The 14900-nt window shown below is 37.5% G+C and overlaps 1 protein-coding gene across 1 annotated transcript in view; it reads right to left on the minus strand.

Moving 5' to 3' along the window:
- EPS8 (EGFR pathway substrate 8, signaling adaptor) overlaps window positions 1-12878 on the minus strand; it is a 200011-nt gene extending 187133 nt beyond the window's left edge. The window contains exon 1 of the mRNA XM_078075656.1: window positions 12759-12878. The gene's annotated coding sequence lies outside the window, so the exon portion shown is untranslated. The remainder of the gene's footprint in view (window positions 1-12758) is intronic.
- Window positions 12879-14900: the final 2022 nt, after the last annotated feature.

Raw genomic sequence — 14900 nt, forward strand, 5'->3', positions numbered from 1 at the left:
TAAAAGGAAGGTGAGGAAGTGGAGAGAACAAATGCAGACAGACTGCAGTCTGCAAGACGCTTAGCTGGGAAGCGGGATGGAGTAAGAGCTAGAAGGGAACACAGGAGCGGCAGAAGCTGTTTGTGCTTAATGAGCAAGTCTGGAGCATGTGGACTTGATAGATTCTGTTTCCATCACACTCCAGAATTGCTAGAAGAAAAATGAGGGGGTTGGAAGGAAAGACATGCCGGTTACTTCCAGCCCTGATTCTACCCCCTCCACAACTCGGAGAGTCTCCCTCAGTGCAGCCAGATGGAAGCTTTCACTCAATAAAATCAGTTGGAAAAATAATCTCATACACTTAGAAAGACGGATTTAAATAGAAACCTAAGTGCCTATTTATTCTAGTTTCCTTATAAGTCACGAGATTTTAATTTTTTCCCACCCTGGTCTGTGACACAGCTGGTCCTGATGCGAGAGACCTGAAGTTTTTGCTGTCTTTGGATTTGGCCTGATGACATATTTTTTGCTTTCTTTTCTAAGCTCAGGAAAAAAGGAGTTGAGGCCATCTGGGTTCATATTCTTTTCCTCCATTGCCTTTCATTTTTGTGATCTACACTTCCTTCCACAGGAAAAACTCAAGTGCAGGAAGTTATAGAAAAGCCATATTGTTTCTTTCACAATATGTCCTAATGTCATCATGAAGTGTGGTTTCCTGTCATTCCCTCTCTACTATATCGCTTGAAACACCTCAGCTCTTCTCCTAACTTCCCCTTTCCTTCTCCTCCTGTACCTGACTGCAGTGGACATATGCCGATTCCAGAAATTATACTAGCGCTTCATTTTGTCTCTACCCTCATTTGCACAAAGCCCTTTCTCGGCACACATCCTTCAATTACGCATATTCCTATTTGTTTCATATCTCTGTACAACCTTTCTATCTCTAGTTGCTCCTGGCCCTATCCACACAATGTCCGTTTTCCATTATCCACCAGTAGGGCTGTAAGATGGGGGAGAGATTGGCTGTAAAAAAATAGAGAACTCATTTCTTTTTTGGCTCTCCGATGTGTTTTCACACTTACCAAAATTGGTATATACCCCACTTTTGGAAAAATCACAACACTTCAAACAAAGTAAAGCTATCCTTGGAAGACATGTCTCAAAAGGAATTAGGAAGCTGTCCACTTAGCAAATCTTTGCTCCTTCCTCATTTCTATTCTGGGCAGCCCTCCATACAATGGATGAACAGCGTTATCTCCTAAACAAATGCAAATCATCTTCCTAGAGAGATCTGTATTTTCTCCTCTAAAATATGGTATCTTTCTAGCTCACAATTCCCTGGAGCAAGGTGATAATTAAAGTGTTTCAGGTTCAAAGGCGTTCTCTCTAAAATTCCTGATGAGCTAGCTTCAGATGGGACTGAGGGTAAACAGAAGTGGCAATGATATCATAAGTGAATCAGGTTATAATGTTAATAGGAAGTTGAAAATAAGAAGTGTCTGTCTAGTATCGGTGATCGACTCTATTCACATTTTCCCTGACACATGTGAATCTAAATCCCATCATCTGCGATAGTATTTTGGCAGGCTTATGCACCTAGCAAAGATGAATGGAAAACAGATAAAGAATCTGTCAGTACCATAGGCTGTCCCATGATAGCACCTCATTATAAAGAGACCTACAACATTTTGTGACAAGCAGGCAATACTTTTCTAGATATCGCAGAATTCTTCATAGCTCTGAAGCCAAATAATGATTTGCACTCTTTTTTTTAAATTTTTTTTTTGAAGATTTTATTTATTTATTTGACAGAGAGAGACACAGTGAGAGGGAACACAAGCAGGGGGAGTGGGAGAGGGAGAAGCATGCTTCCCGCAGAGCAGGGAACCCGATGCGGGGCTCGATCCCAGGATGCTGGGATCACGACCTGAGCCAAAGGCAGACGCTTAACGACCGAGCCACCCAGGCGCCCCTGATTTGCACTCTTTATCTTTACAGGCTATGTTTTGTTAACTGTAAAATATTTTAGAGTAGTCGGCAATAATCTGGGGCAACCCAAGTACTTTTTTATACAGTAAGCAACATTTTCAAATATTGACAACTCTGATGATTCTAAACCGATTTAATCAGCTTGATCAGGCAAGTGTTCCTTCATTTTACTCTTGGTAAAAAAAATTTTTATACATTATTTGATACAATAAAAAATAATTCCTTTATTCTATTTTTCCTTATTTCTGATTTTTCTTGATTAAAAGAAAAAAAAAAGCACAAATCGAGTGTTAAACCAGGAAAATGTTATGTTGGCTGGGAATATGGAACTTTTTAGGTTAAAACAATTAAGTGGTAAATAACCAATGCAGATGCTTTCTGTCTATTAAAATGTTATGTCTATTTTTAAAAGGCTAAAAAGGAAACCTAGAATATGTGCTTTATGCCCACCAATAATGAGGATTCATCTGTATGTGAGATTCATCTGTGAAAGGAACAATTTCCCCTAAATGTGTTTCTGCATGGATCCATTTCCTATATTCCTGGGACACAACAATTTCTGACAAGACCCATCTCCTAGAGCTTCTGATACTCTGTCATATTGGGCAGTGGGAAGAAGCTTCTCTTTGCTTTCTCTAGGGGAAAAGGCAAGCACAGCTCCCCTCTGTTCTCTAGTGACCTACTGTCCTTCCCCATTCTTAGCTCCCGGGGGTCCTGCCAATTGGTTTTAATCCAATTCCAAATTTTTCACTGCGTTCTTGAACAGGCAACCTACATTTTTATAACGTGTTTCTCTTGTTTTACGAAACATGAGATAAAAGATCGTCATAAAATACTGACTTTCAAACACCTAAATGGCCTTGGCCATGCTTTTATCCGCAGAGTCTAGGAGAGTCCTGTGGTACCAAGACCGTTTAGAAGATAGAATCTTATTTCTGAAATGGATTTGGACCATGTGCCGTACATATGAGAAAGTTGTGTTTTCCCGCTGCAGTGGAAAACATCTGTTTTGCTCATGGATTTGACTCTACTTGCCAGAATAACTTTCCAGATGTTTTAAAACTCTAAACAACTGCAGACTTTCTGATCAGCCCTGGTCCAAAAATTGATCTACTAAGAAAACTTGTGGGTCTGTGACATAAATGAAAACAAAAATATTTCTCTTAACCGCTCCATAAAACCCAAATATTTTGGATATGGCCTCAGATTAATGACATTCTATAGATTTTTTTCCTAAGACATGTACACAGGCATTTATCCACATAATCTCTTTGAAGGGATTATAGTGTGAATAGAAAATTATTTCCATTTTTCTCAATGCAACTAATTGTTACTGCTAGACTATGCGCCTTTGTCATTTCCCCAGCTTTTCTGTTGACTTTGCGTAAATGATATCCTGGTAAGATATGAATATGTCCAGCATATATTTGATGTGCATTTCCTTAAGGGCTCCTAATGCATGAAAAGTATTTTTTTTTTTTTTTAAAGATTTTCTTTATTTATTTGACAGAGAGAGAGATAGCGAGAGCAGGAACACAAGCAGGGGGAATGGGAGAGGGAGAAGCAGGCTTCTTGCCGAGCAGGGAGCCCGATGTGGGACTCGATCCCAGGACCCTGGGATCACGACCTGAGCCGAAGGCAGACGCTTAACGACTGAGCCACCCAGGCGCCCTGAAAAGTATTTTATATACTATTCAGACTTCTTCAGCTTCTACCCTGGCCATTTCTTTCTAGTTAGCCTCCAGTTATGTTTTGTTAGTGTGATTTGTTTGTTTAATATTTGCATAATTTAAATAGACTATTTTTATCCTATTCTTCTATGATCAACTGTCTAACAATACTCCTTTTTTCTGCCTCATTATACCTACTGACTTCACTCTGGGCTATTTTTCCTAACCATGTTTGAATCTAAATCCTCTATGTTTTAGTTTCATTTATGAGTTCTACTCAACTTTTTCCCTTCCTTCTTTACAAAATTCTCCAGGAGGTGATACTCTCATGTCCACTACAATCCAGAAATGCAAATGTTTTAAAAGGAAATTCCAAATAAAACAGAACAAATCTATTGTGTATTGAAATTCAGTATGCATTTCCCTTTATAAAGATTTGCTAACCTTTTATATGTTTATTTCATGTTATACATAAGTTTCCAAACATCGAGAATCTGTTTTGGGTATCTTTTACTTTTTTAAAGATTTCATTTATTTTTAAGGGGAGGGAGAAAGAGAGAATGAGCATGAGCGGGGGAGGGCGGCAGAGGGAGAAGCAGGCTCCCCGCTGAGCAGGAAGCCAGACACAGGCTCCATCCCAGGACCCTGAGACCATGAGCCGAAGGCTCAGTATCTTTTAAACACTAAAGTTAATCAGTCATTTCTAATTAACGCTTTTTTTTTAAGATTTTATTTATTTATTTGACAGAGAGAGACACAGCGAGAGAGGGAACACAAGCAGGAGGAGTGCGAGAGGGAGAAGCAGGCTTCCTGCTGAGAGGGGAGCCTGACGCGGGGCTCGAACCCCAGGACCCTGGGATCATGACCTGAGCCGAAGGCAGACGCTTAACGACTGAGCCACCCAGGCGCCCCCTAATTAACACTTTTAAAATTCATCCCCTAGATGTAGGCTTCATCTTGTTCACCTTTGTATGACCAGTGCCTAAAGAACAGCTGGTAGGCATGAAATTACCATTGGTCAAATAAGTCTAACATTTCTGGAGGGGAGATGGGGGCGGTATTATGTCCAGAGCACTATGCTAAGTAATTTTACATATATATATATGTATATGTAAAATATATATATATATATATTTATATATATATATAAAATACACACACGCACCCCGTATATATTTCATGTAATCTTCTCAAAATTCTGTGAAGGAGGTATTATTATCCCCATTTTACAATCAAGGAAACAGAAACTCAGAAAGGGAGGAAGTAATTTCTCCACATTCACACAGGTAGAAAGTTGAAAATTATTAAACTCCAAAGATAGTCTCTTTGGATAACATAAAAGATAAACATGACCTAGACAAACTCCTTTCTTTCCCATTTCTCTCTATCGTGGCTGATCCTAAGGAAAACTTTAATAATAGAGTCAATCTTCAATTCTTTTCTTTCCCCTCAAGACCTAGGTTTTGGTGCCCAAAGCTTTTGATTTATCCATCCCAACCAACTCCGAAAAGCTTCTGCTGTGGACACTCCCTCCCTCACTGTGAGCCTATGTGCCTTGATCTGTTTCCCCAGCTATCTTCAGCCATACTAACGTCCGATTACCCTTCATCAAATGTGGTATCTCATTGCTTCATAATACTTGCAATTTTGAGATTGAAAACTTGCTTATTAGGTAACTATTCCTCCCTAACATTGAAAGCAAGAAGTGTCTAGAATTATCTGGTCATAATTTTATGGCCAAAATGTCACTGCAGTCATTGTAATCAAAAGAAATGAACTTGGTGGTTGAGGCGGGGGGGGTTGGCACCTAGGTGGCTCAATGGATTAAGCATCTGCCTTTGGCTCAGGTCATGATCCCAGGGTCCTGGGATGGAGCCCTTCGTTGGGCTCCCTGCTTAGCGGGGAGCCTGACTTTTCCTCTCTCTCTCCCCTTGCTCTCTTTCTCTCTCACTCTCAAATAAATAAAATCTTTAAAAAAGAAAGAAAGAAAGAAAGAAAGAAAGAAAGAAAGAAAGAAAGAAAGAAAGAAAGAAAGAGAAAGAAAGAAAGAAAGAAAGAAAGAAAGAAAGAAAGAAAGAAAGAAAGAAAGAAAGAAAGAAAGAAAGAAAGAAAAAGAAAGAAAGAAAGAAAAAAAAAAAGAACTTGGGGCACCTGGGTGGCTCAGTCGGTTAAGTATCTGCCTTCAGCTCAGGTCATGGCCTCAGGATCTTGGAATCGAGCCCCACATTGCACAAGGCTCCCTGCTCAGCAGGGAGCCTGCTTCTCCCTCTTCCTCTGCCCCTCCCCTTGCTTGTGCTCAGGAGCACATGCTCACTCTCTGTCTCTCTCTCTCTCAGATAAATAAAAAAAAGAAAAGAAAAGAAAAGAAATGAACTTAAATTGAGCTGAATAAAAGTTTAGGGCAACACTTTTGCAGGAACCTGGTTTCCAACTCCAGTAAAACTTTGGGAAACTAAGCTGACCTATCCTCTATTTCCTGAGACGAATCCTAGTTGAGACACACAAATGGCTTTAAATTTTCTTATGTAATTTCCATCTTGAAGTCAGGATTAAAATTATATCCAATGATAAGGTCCAAAAGTGAAAACAGAAATAAACCACCAGGAAGTTTAGTAATTATTGTGTTATTTTGTTAAATTGCATATACACACACCTCAAAGGTATAGTTCTCCTTGGAAATTAAGATGTCTGCTTTTCTTCCTACTTATATAATTCAAATACATTGACTTAATTATTAATTCATTCAACACAAAAAGCTTTTGAATATCTACTGAATATAAGGCTATCAATGGTATGAAAGAGATTACAATCCAGTAGACAATATAAGCCATGCACACAAATGATTCAAATTTAAGGCATATGTGATTATCGTAAAAAAAAAAAAAGGACAAAATAATTTAACATTTCAGAAGGAGGAAAGATTTTGAGTACTTAGTGAGAATCAATGGTGATTTTGACATATTCACCTTTACATTGTACCTAATATTTTACTTACAGGAGTAATAACCAGAGTTTTTAAACACATGCTATTTTTCAGGTACTATGTAGACAGTTTACAGCATTATTGAATTAGGATTGCTTTTTGCTGTGTGGAGTAAAATATCGTATTACAATTCACTTAAACAATAGTGAGTCATTTCATTATTTCACTCAAAAATAAAGTCTGGAGGTAGGCAATTTGAAAATAGAGCAAGAGTCTCAGTAGCATGGAAGACCCAGGTTCTTCCCACCTTTCTCTCTGCCAATTATGTGATGGAACAATGGTTGGAGGATCTTCTCCAGCATTGTGCAGTCCCCCAAAAGTTGCAAAAGCAATAAGAAAGGAGGTATCCTCCTTAAGGGACTTTCTGTTACAGGGGAGGAAATCTTTTCCAAGTGGCCCTGCTAACCTCCCCCATATCTTTTTGGCCTGACTTGGTTCACATGTCCACCCCTAGAGCAATCAATGATGAAGGACGACAGGATTGCCATGATGTAGTAACCCCCTGTGAACTGCCTCCTCGCTATCTCCCAAGACGATGTTTAAATAAGCAGTACATTTGCACTGATAATAGAATTTATAATTACTGCTCTTAATAGAATTATTACACTAGTTTTCTATTTGTCAACCATGGCCACAGTCTAGTCCCACAAACATACATTAGTTTTATTTTAGTAGCAAGAAACAATAAGTATTGTACAGATGGAAATAGTGATTTAGGTAAAGTTTTACTTAATTCCTCTGTCATTTGGTCCAACCTGTGACCTGAACATTTTGCTGAGGGGGTTCGTACTAGCAACTAAGCATTAAAAACTGGTCCATGTGAAGACATTACAGGAAAGTCAGAGAAATGTGCATTGCTAGCATATTTGAAAACATTGTGTCTGTCAGAATAGTACTCGGTTTGAATTTATTGTGCTAGTTTCTTATACTTCTTATATTTACCCAGAGTTCCAACTTCCCACATCGTCAGTCCAAACACCAAACACGGAAGTGGCAACCCTGCTATCATCTATGTGTAGAATGACAGAACATTTCATCCATTAAAAAAAACAAACAAACTTTGTTTTAACATCATTTAACTTTGAAGCTTCAATATAAGTATTTTATTTAAGGATTCTTCTTCACTTACACTGTGATATTTTCAAGACTATATTCTAATCATCTATTACTGCATAACAAGCCACCCAAAACTTAGTAACTTAAAACAAAAAAATCATTTATTTTGCTCATGAGTTTGTAATTTGGGCAGGTCTTTGTCAGAATGGCATGTTTTGTTCACGCCAGCATCAGCTGAGGCAGTTTAACGGGGATAGAATGTACTTCTATGATGGTTCACTTACACAGCTAGCTAGTTGCCCTTGCTTAGCTCAAACTCAGCTGGGGCTATTGGCTGGGGGCATTGGGTCCTCTACACGTGAGCTTCTCTGTGTGAGCCACACCACAGGACTGCTTGGGCTTCCTCATTGAATAGCAAATGGATTCCAGAAGTTAATATTTCAAAAGAAAGTTGAACTATCAGTATCTTAAGGCTTAGGTTCAGAAACTATCACGTTATCACTTCTGCTGTATTCTATTAGTCACACAAAGCCAACCCAGATTTAAAGCAAGCAAACATAAATTCTTCCTTTTAATGAGAGGAGTGTCCCTCCACTCCCCATCAAAAAAAGAAAGAGAAAAAAGTGGCCATCTTTAATTACCATAGACTAGAAGGAGAATCTGGTTCTATTTTCAAGGTTCATTCCTATGGAAATTCTCTATTTTTTATAATATAATACAGACAAAGCTTGAAGATTACCAGTTTTGTAAATAAAAACCACAATGAAAATATAGCAGAGTTTAAGGATACAAACTACCATAATTTTTGGCATTAAAAATATTCTCTATTAAAGTTTTAACTGGAAACAGCAATATTTTCTGATTTAATTTAAAATTAAATCATGTACTTTGTATTTTATAAATTATGCTAATGCTAGATATTATTTTAGATAATTACTTTTGGTTTTGAGTATGACAGAGTCATAGCTTGATTGTTTTCTTTGTGAGGTATTTGGAAATATTAGCTCATTTAGAACTGAGATTAATAACAATCTCTAATTACAGAACTCCAATTTTTTTCTAAGTCTTTTTTTTTGTGGTATCACCTTTACCCTTACAACATATACTGGGAAAGTTATATTTATCACACTTTTTAGACAACAAAACCAAAGCCTACCTATGTGAATTAATTTTTTTCAAGATTATTAAAAACATTAGCAACAGAAACAGGACTCAACTTTAGTATCCAACCGATACTTTTCTACTCTACTCAGAAGATTGGCCAAATTTTCACCATGAAGCAATATTTAATATGGTAATCATGACTAAAAAAATGTTCCTTGCTTATACTTCTTTGTTTTAAATAATTCTTTTTAATTAAATAATTATTTTAATAAAATAATTTTTAATTGGATAAGATTTTTTTTCTTTTAAAAAGCAATATTCTAATTATGGAATCTGTTAAATATTCTAAAATTGTATTTTGATATGTAGTTATAAGAAAGTGAACTAGAATGGGAAGTTTATCTATATGGAGTTATGTGGAACATTGCAGATAACTTCTGATGATAAATGAAAATTATTATTTTAGGGTGGGAGAATAGTATTAACTCAATAGAAGGCACACTGAGGTAGTTTTCAATTAACTTTTTATTTTTATGAGGATGATGTAGTTGGATTTTATAGAAATTGGAAGATTTCATGATACAGTAAATGACAAATCTTACAGGTTTTTCTTCTATTTATTATTTTGCTGCTGAAGAGAATGGGTTTTTTTTATTTGTGAGAAAACTCTGTGTTCTCTAGTTTTACAGGCATCATTAATATTGCTTGTCAGTTATTCTTCAACAACAATGTGCAAGGTTAGGCATGAGCAGTCAAAGCAATAAAATGAGAGACAAAAAAAACATGAGTATGTATTTGCACTGGTAGTGTCTTTCCTTCCAAGGATAAGCTATTCAGTTTCTAGTACTGTCAGTCAGAAGACCAACTTCCTCCTCGAACATTTTGATGATAGCTGCTCCCACGCACACACCCACCCCCACCCCCGGCTCTATTGCTTCTCTCAGTCTCTGACAGTCTTGTGTCCTCTTTCTACCTGAAGAGTGTTGGTATCTGCAGAGTGTTGCTCCTGGTCCTCTTCCATTATAATTCTACATTTCCTGATCATAGCTCCCAATATTTATATCTCTAGCCCAAATTTCTCTACTGAATTCCACACCTATAAGCCAACATTTCTATCTGTACATTTTACAGGAATCTTAACTCATCAGTCCCAAATTAGAATCATTATTCTTCTCCCTAAATAATTGAGTTTCTCCCCTTCACCCACATCCATTAGCTCAATGGGTTCTTAGGTCAATTTCTTCTTAAAACACACTCACCTTTTCCAGATCCTTCTCATCATCATTACTATTTCAGGCCCTCATTTCTTTCCGAGGTTATTACAAAGGTCTCCTTATAGGTCAAAGTACTTCCAGTTTCACTCCAGGCCATCCTACAAATTGCTGCCAGACTGACTGTCCCCAAGATACAAATAAGAATATGTGACTTAAAATATCTACCTTCGTTGCTTACAGAGTACAGTCCAGTCTCTGTCATCAAATACAATAAAGCCTCCATAATATGGCCCTTGTCTTCTTCTCTATTAACTTCTTCCTGCACTGATTTCCCAAACTATTCAGTTTCCTGAAAGAGCCATCATGTTGTTTCATGCCTCCATGCCTTTGTGTGCACATGCGCACACACACAACCTCCTAAGTAGAATGCCTTCCCTCTCTTCATAGGTATAGTGTCTCTATTTGCCAAGATCTAGTGTACACATGGCCTTCTCTTTGAAGCTTTCCCTCACCCCTCATTCTCTGCTGCAGGTGGTTTATTATTAAATGCATTATGTTACCAATTTTGCCTAAACCACACCTAACTCCTATTATTACACTTACAATATTGTATTTCCGTTATCTTTTGCCTGTCCGTCTTCTGTAGAAAAGCATGAGTCCTTTAAGGGTAGGAACCGTGGCTTTTTACCAGCAGCATCTAGTTGCAGGACCCTCCACAAAATCTATCCAGTAAACTGTGTGTAGTATGAATGAAGGAAAAATGTAAAGATAAACTGCACTAAATGTGGAATGCTTACTAATTCCTGAAACTATGTTGAGGGAGTAACAACCACATTCTACTGTAGGAGAGAAAAGGCATAAAAATCAAATATCCAGAAGAAGTGACACTTTGAAATCCAGTCACAACAACAAAAATTCAGTCTGTCAGATTTTAACTAGTAGTATCAGATGCTTTTCCATGTAACAAAGTCAGAATTTAGAAGCAGACATGATTAGAAAAAAAGCAAATGGAAATAATTGATATTCCAAACAATTGTAGAGGCAGAAAGGATGGAAAATTGTTTATTATAGAATAAACACTTTCATATTAGGAAAATAATAATAAGAACAATGTGAAACATATCAGTAGGAAAGGAAGAATTATAAAGAAGAATTATAAATCAAAATAATAATCTCTACTATTTATTGTTTATTACATGTCAGACACTATTCTAGAACTTTGTATATCTTATCTCATTTTATCCTCACAACCATCTTCGATATAGATATTACTATTTATGCCATTTTACAGATGAAGAACCTCTGTCTTACACGGGTTACAAGACTTAAATTATCAAAGTCACCCAGTGTAGTGACAGAGTCAGGCCTTAAAATCTGACTTGAAAGCCAAGCTCTTATCTACTGCACTAAAACAGAGAGATATTCTTACCCACGTTTGACCATGTTTCTCTAGTCCCTTAGTGGGGAGAAATGAGGAATTACATGAGAACCAAACTTCCTTTTAATTGTAGTAGTTGGATTAGACTACATTTTGTGATCATGGTCTTGGGATCATGAGAGCAACAGTTGAGAATGGTGTTTTCTCTAAAAGGGATATATGCTTGCCGTATCAGTCATCTATCCACTAAGTAAATCCCATGTGCATATCTGAGAATCAGACAGCAGGTGATGGCTTGAGACGGGAGAGAAGTTTCCTATTTCTTAAACTAGAAAGCAGATAATTTTTGTCTCCCAATAAAGGAAATATGTGAAATGACTTTGGTGGACATTGATGAGCTGCCACGGGCACATAGATTTCATCAAGGGGTCTGCCTGATCAGAGGAGGGGGACAAGAAGAGGGATTAGTACAGAAGTTGTGCATAATTCCTAAGAGTTGCAGAAGCACTGAACAGAAGGAAGCTGTGCCCAGCAAGCTGGGTATTTCATGAGCGTCCGAGGCACCAGGAGCAGCCCTGTGGCTACAAAATAGAGAAAGCTGGGTTTAACAAATAAACGGCCGCGTGTACCAAGAGTAGCAACTGCCGCCCGGACAACAGCATCTGAACGTTGGTCATTATGAGCAGCATAATTTGATCACTGAAAGTAAGTATGATCTTATTTTTAGCCATAAGCTGTTAAGGCCGAGACCTCTAAATCACATTAATCATATTAATGCTCTTGCTTTAAGACCTTTAGTATCTCCCTGCTCTCTTCAAAAGGAAGCTCAAGTTCCTTAGCATGGCAGAAACAAGGCAAATCATGAACAGCTCTATCACTGACGTCCTATCCTACCAACCTTCTGCCGCCACACAACAGGCCCTCAAACTCAAATATATTGTATTAGGAGCATTTCTCCAAATGTGCTCTTCTCTCTTTTACCTCAGGACACATGATACTGTCTCTGTGTGTAATTCATTTTCCCAAACCCTTCACCTGGTTGTGTCTCTGAAACTCAATCTTCGAGGCGCAGCTCAAGATTTGTCTTTTTTTTTTAATTTTTTTTATTATGTTATGTTAATCGCCATACATTACGTCATTAGTTTTTGATGTAGTGTTCCATGATTCATTGTTTGTGCATAACACCCAGTGCTCCATTCAGTACGTGCCCTCTTTAATACCCATCACCAGGCTAACCCATCCCCCCCACCCCCTCAAGAGTTGTCTTTTCTAGGAAGGCTTTCCTGACTAGAATTCAGCTTAGGTACCTAGCTTCCTCTATTCCTTCTTAGAACCCTACAGAGCCTTATACTTCATCACCCTGAACTGCTAGGATGTTTACTTACCTGCTTCCTTTTTACACCGCGTGCTCCTGGAGTGACTGGCCTCTGTAGGTAGGACGCAGTCATATTTGTTGAGTGAATGAACGGCCAGTAATCCTCTTGGTCCTGTATAGTCACTGCTCTAATCCTAGGAGATTTGCATGTGCCCTTTCTTCTTTGAAAGTCATGTGAGCTGGAGGCTGGTTCTTCCTTTAATGTGCAAATAAGTTTGACCGAGATTGAAATTAGCGAGGAGAACAGAAAAGGACTTAAGAAGAAAACGTTAACACTATTTTCTTTTCCCTTCTTAGTTATGTTCACTGAAGTTATTACTGATTTTTCCATGTATTGTATGAATTAAATTGACGATACTTAGAACGTGCCCAAATGTTTAAAATATATTACTTCTTGCTTCCAACATGGCTGCTAAAGGAGGTCTATCTTTCTTTTTATGTGCTCACTAAGTAGATTTTCTCACAATGAACACTTTCTAATGCTCCTTTCTCACGAAGAAGAAGGAGAAGGAGAAGGACGGAGAGGGCGAGGGGAAGGAGGAGGAGAAGGAGAAGAAAGATGTACTTTCCCCTTAAACAAGGTGCAGTATTTGAAATGAATGAGAGTACTTCAGGAAACAAAGATTTGATTAATTCTCCCAATCCATACCAAATATGATTTCACAGCTCTTTGTAAATAAGTTTTTCACATCCTGTCATTTTTCTGGCACTGTCATCCTCTTCATGGAATAGAAGAATGTATTGCTCTGATCCTTGACCTAATAATCAAATTTCATCAAACTTTTAAATGAATGTGTTACATTCATTTAAATTACAACAGTCTGTAACAAAGATCAAAATGTGCTTTTTAACTTAATATATTTTTACCGAACAGACTGTTTTCACTAGAAGTTTCTGTCCCAGATTTTATGATACCTCTATTTTAAATTATCAAGGGAGAGCACCCATTAGCCTCTCTGTCTCACTGTGTTCTAATTTATTTTGTTAGTATTTTATGGCATAAAAATGGATACAGATAATGACTCATCAATCATGTTGGCACCCTTTTACACCCTTTTCTTCTAATTGTGAAATGGAGGTTTTATACTTTTTACAAAATTACATTAACACTCAACTAACAGCTTTTCTCTCTACCACTGGTTGAATATTGCTCTTGCTTTATGTTCTGTGCAGCTTTGTCCCAAATATGTATCTGAAAAAATACTTAAAACATTATTCTTTTTCAACACTCACCCAAATCAATGTTAACAGCCTTCAAAGGCCATCAGCCTCCCTATCAAGATTTAATTTGCAAGGATTGTCGTCAATTTTTTTTAGTTATAAAATATTTCATACATTCAAAAAGGCAGAGAAACGATAAACACATGAAAAGATGCTCAATATCATTAGCCATTAGAGAAATGCAAATTGGAACCACAGTGAGCTTCCACTTCACATTCTATAGAATGGCTATATTCAAAAATAAAGATGATAGCAAATATTGGGGAGGATGTGAAGAAATCAGAATCCTCGCCCATCACTCGTGAGAATGCACAGTGATGCAGCTGCTCTGGAAAACAGTTTGGCAGGTCCTCAAAATGTGGCATACAGAGTTAACAGATGACCCGGCCGTCATTCCCAGATAATGTGAACATATGTCCAAAGAAGAACTTGTACACAAACGCTCAGAGCAGCATTACTCACAGTGGTCAAAAAGTGGAAACATTACAAATGTCCACAACTGATAAATGAATAAACAAATTATGATATGCCCAAACAATTGAATAGTATTTGGCCATAAAAAGAAATGCAGTACTGATCCATGCTACAGCACAGATGAACCTTGGAAACATGATGCTAAGTGAAAGAAACTAACCACAAAAGAACACATATTGTATAATTCCACTTATGTGAAACGTACAGAATAGGCAAATTATCTACAGAGACAAGATGGAGATTAGTACTTGCCTTGGGCAATAGGGGGTTGGGAGGAAGGGAGGAATGACAGCTAATGGGTACACGGTTTCATTTTGGAGTGATGAAAACTTTCTAGAATTGATTATAGTTATAGTTATGCAACTCTGTGAATATACTAAAAAATCATTGAATTGTATAATTTCAATCGGTGAATATATATGGTATGCAAATTATATTTCAGTAAAACTGTTAGAAA

The sequence above is a fragment of the Halichoerus grypus genome, chromosome 6 (genome assembly GCF_964656455.1).
Source record: "Halichoerus grypus chromosome 6, mHalGry1.hap1.1, whole genome shotgun sequence".
Taxonomy (NCBI): Eukaryota; Metazoa; Chordata; class Mammalia; order Carnivora; family Phocidae; genus Halichoerus; species Halichoerus grypus.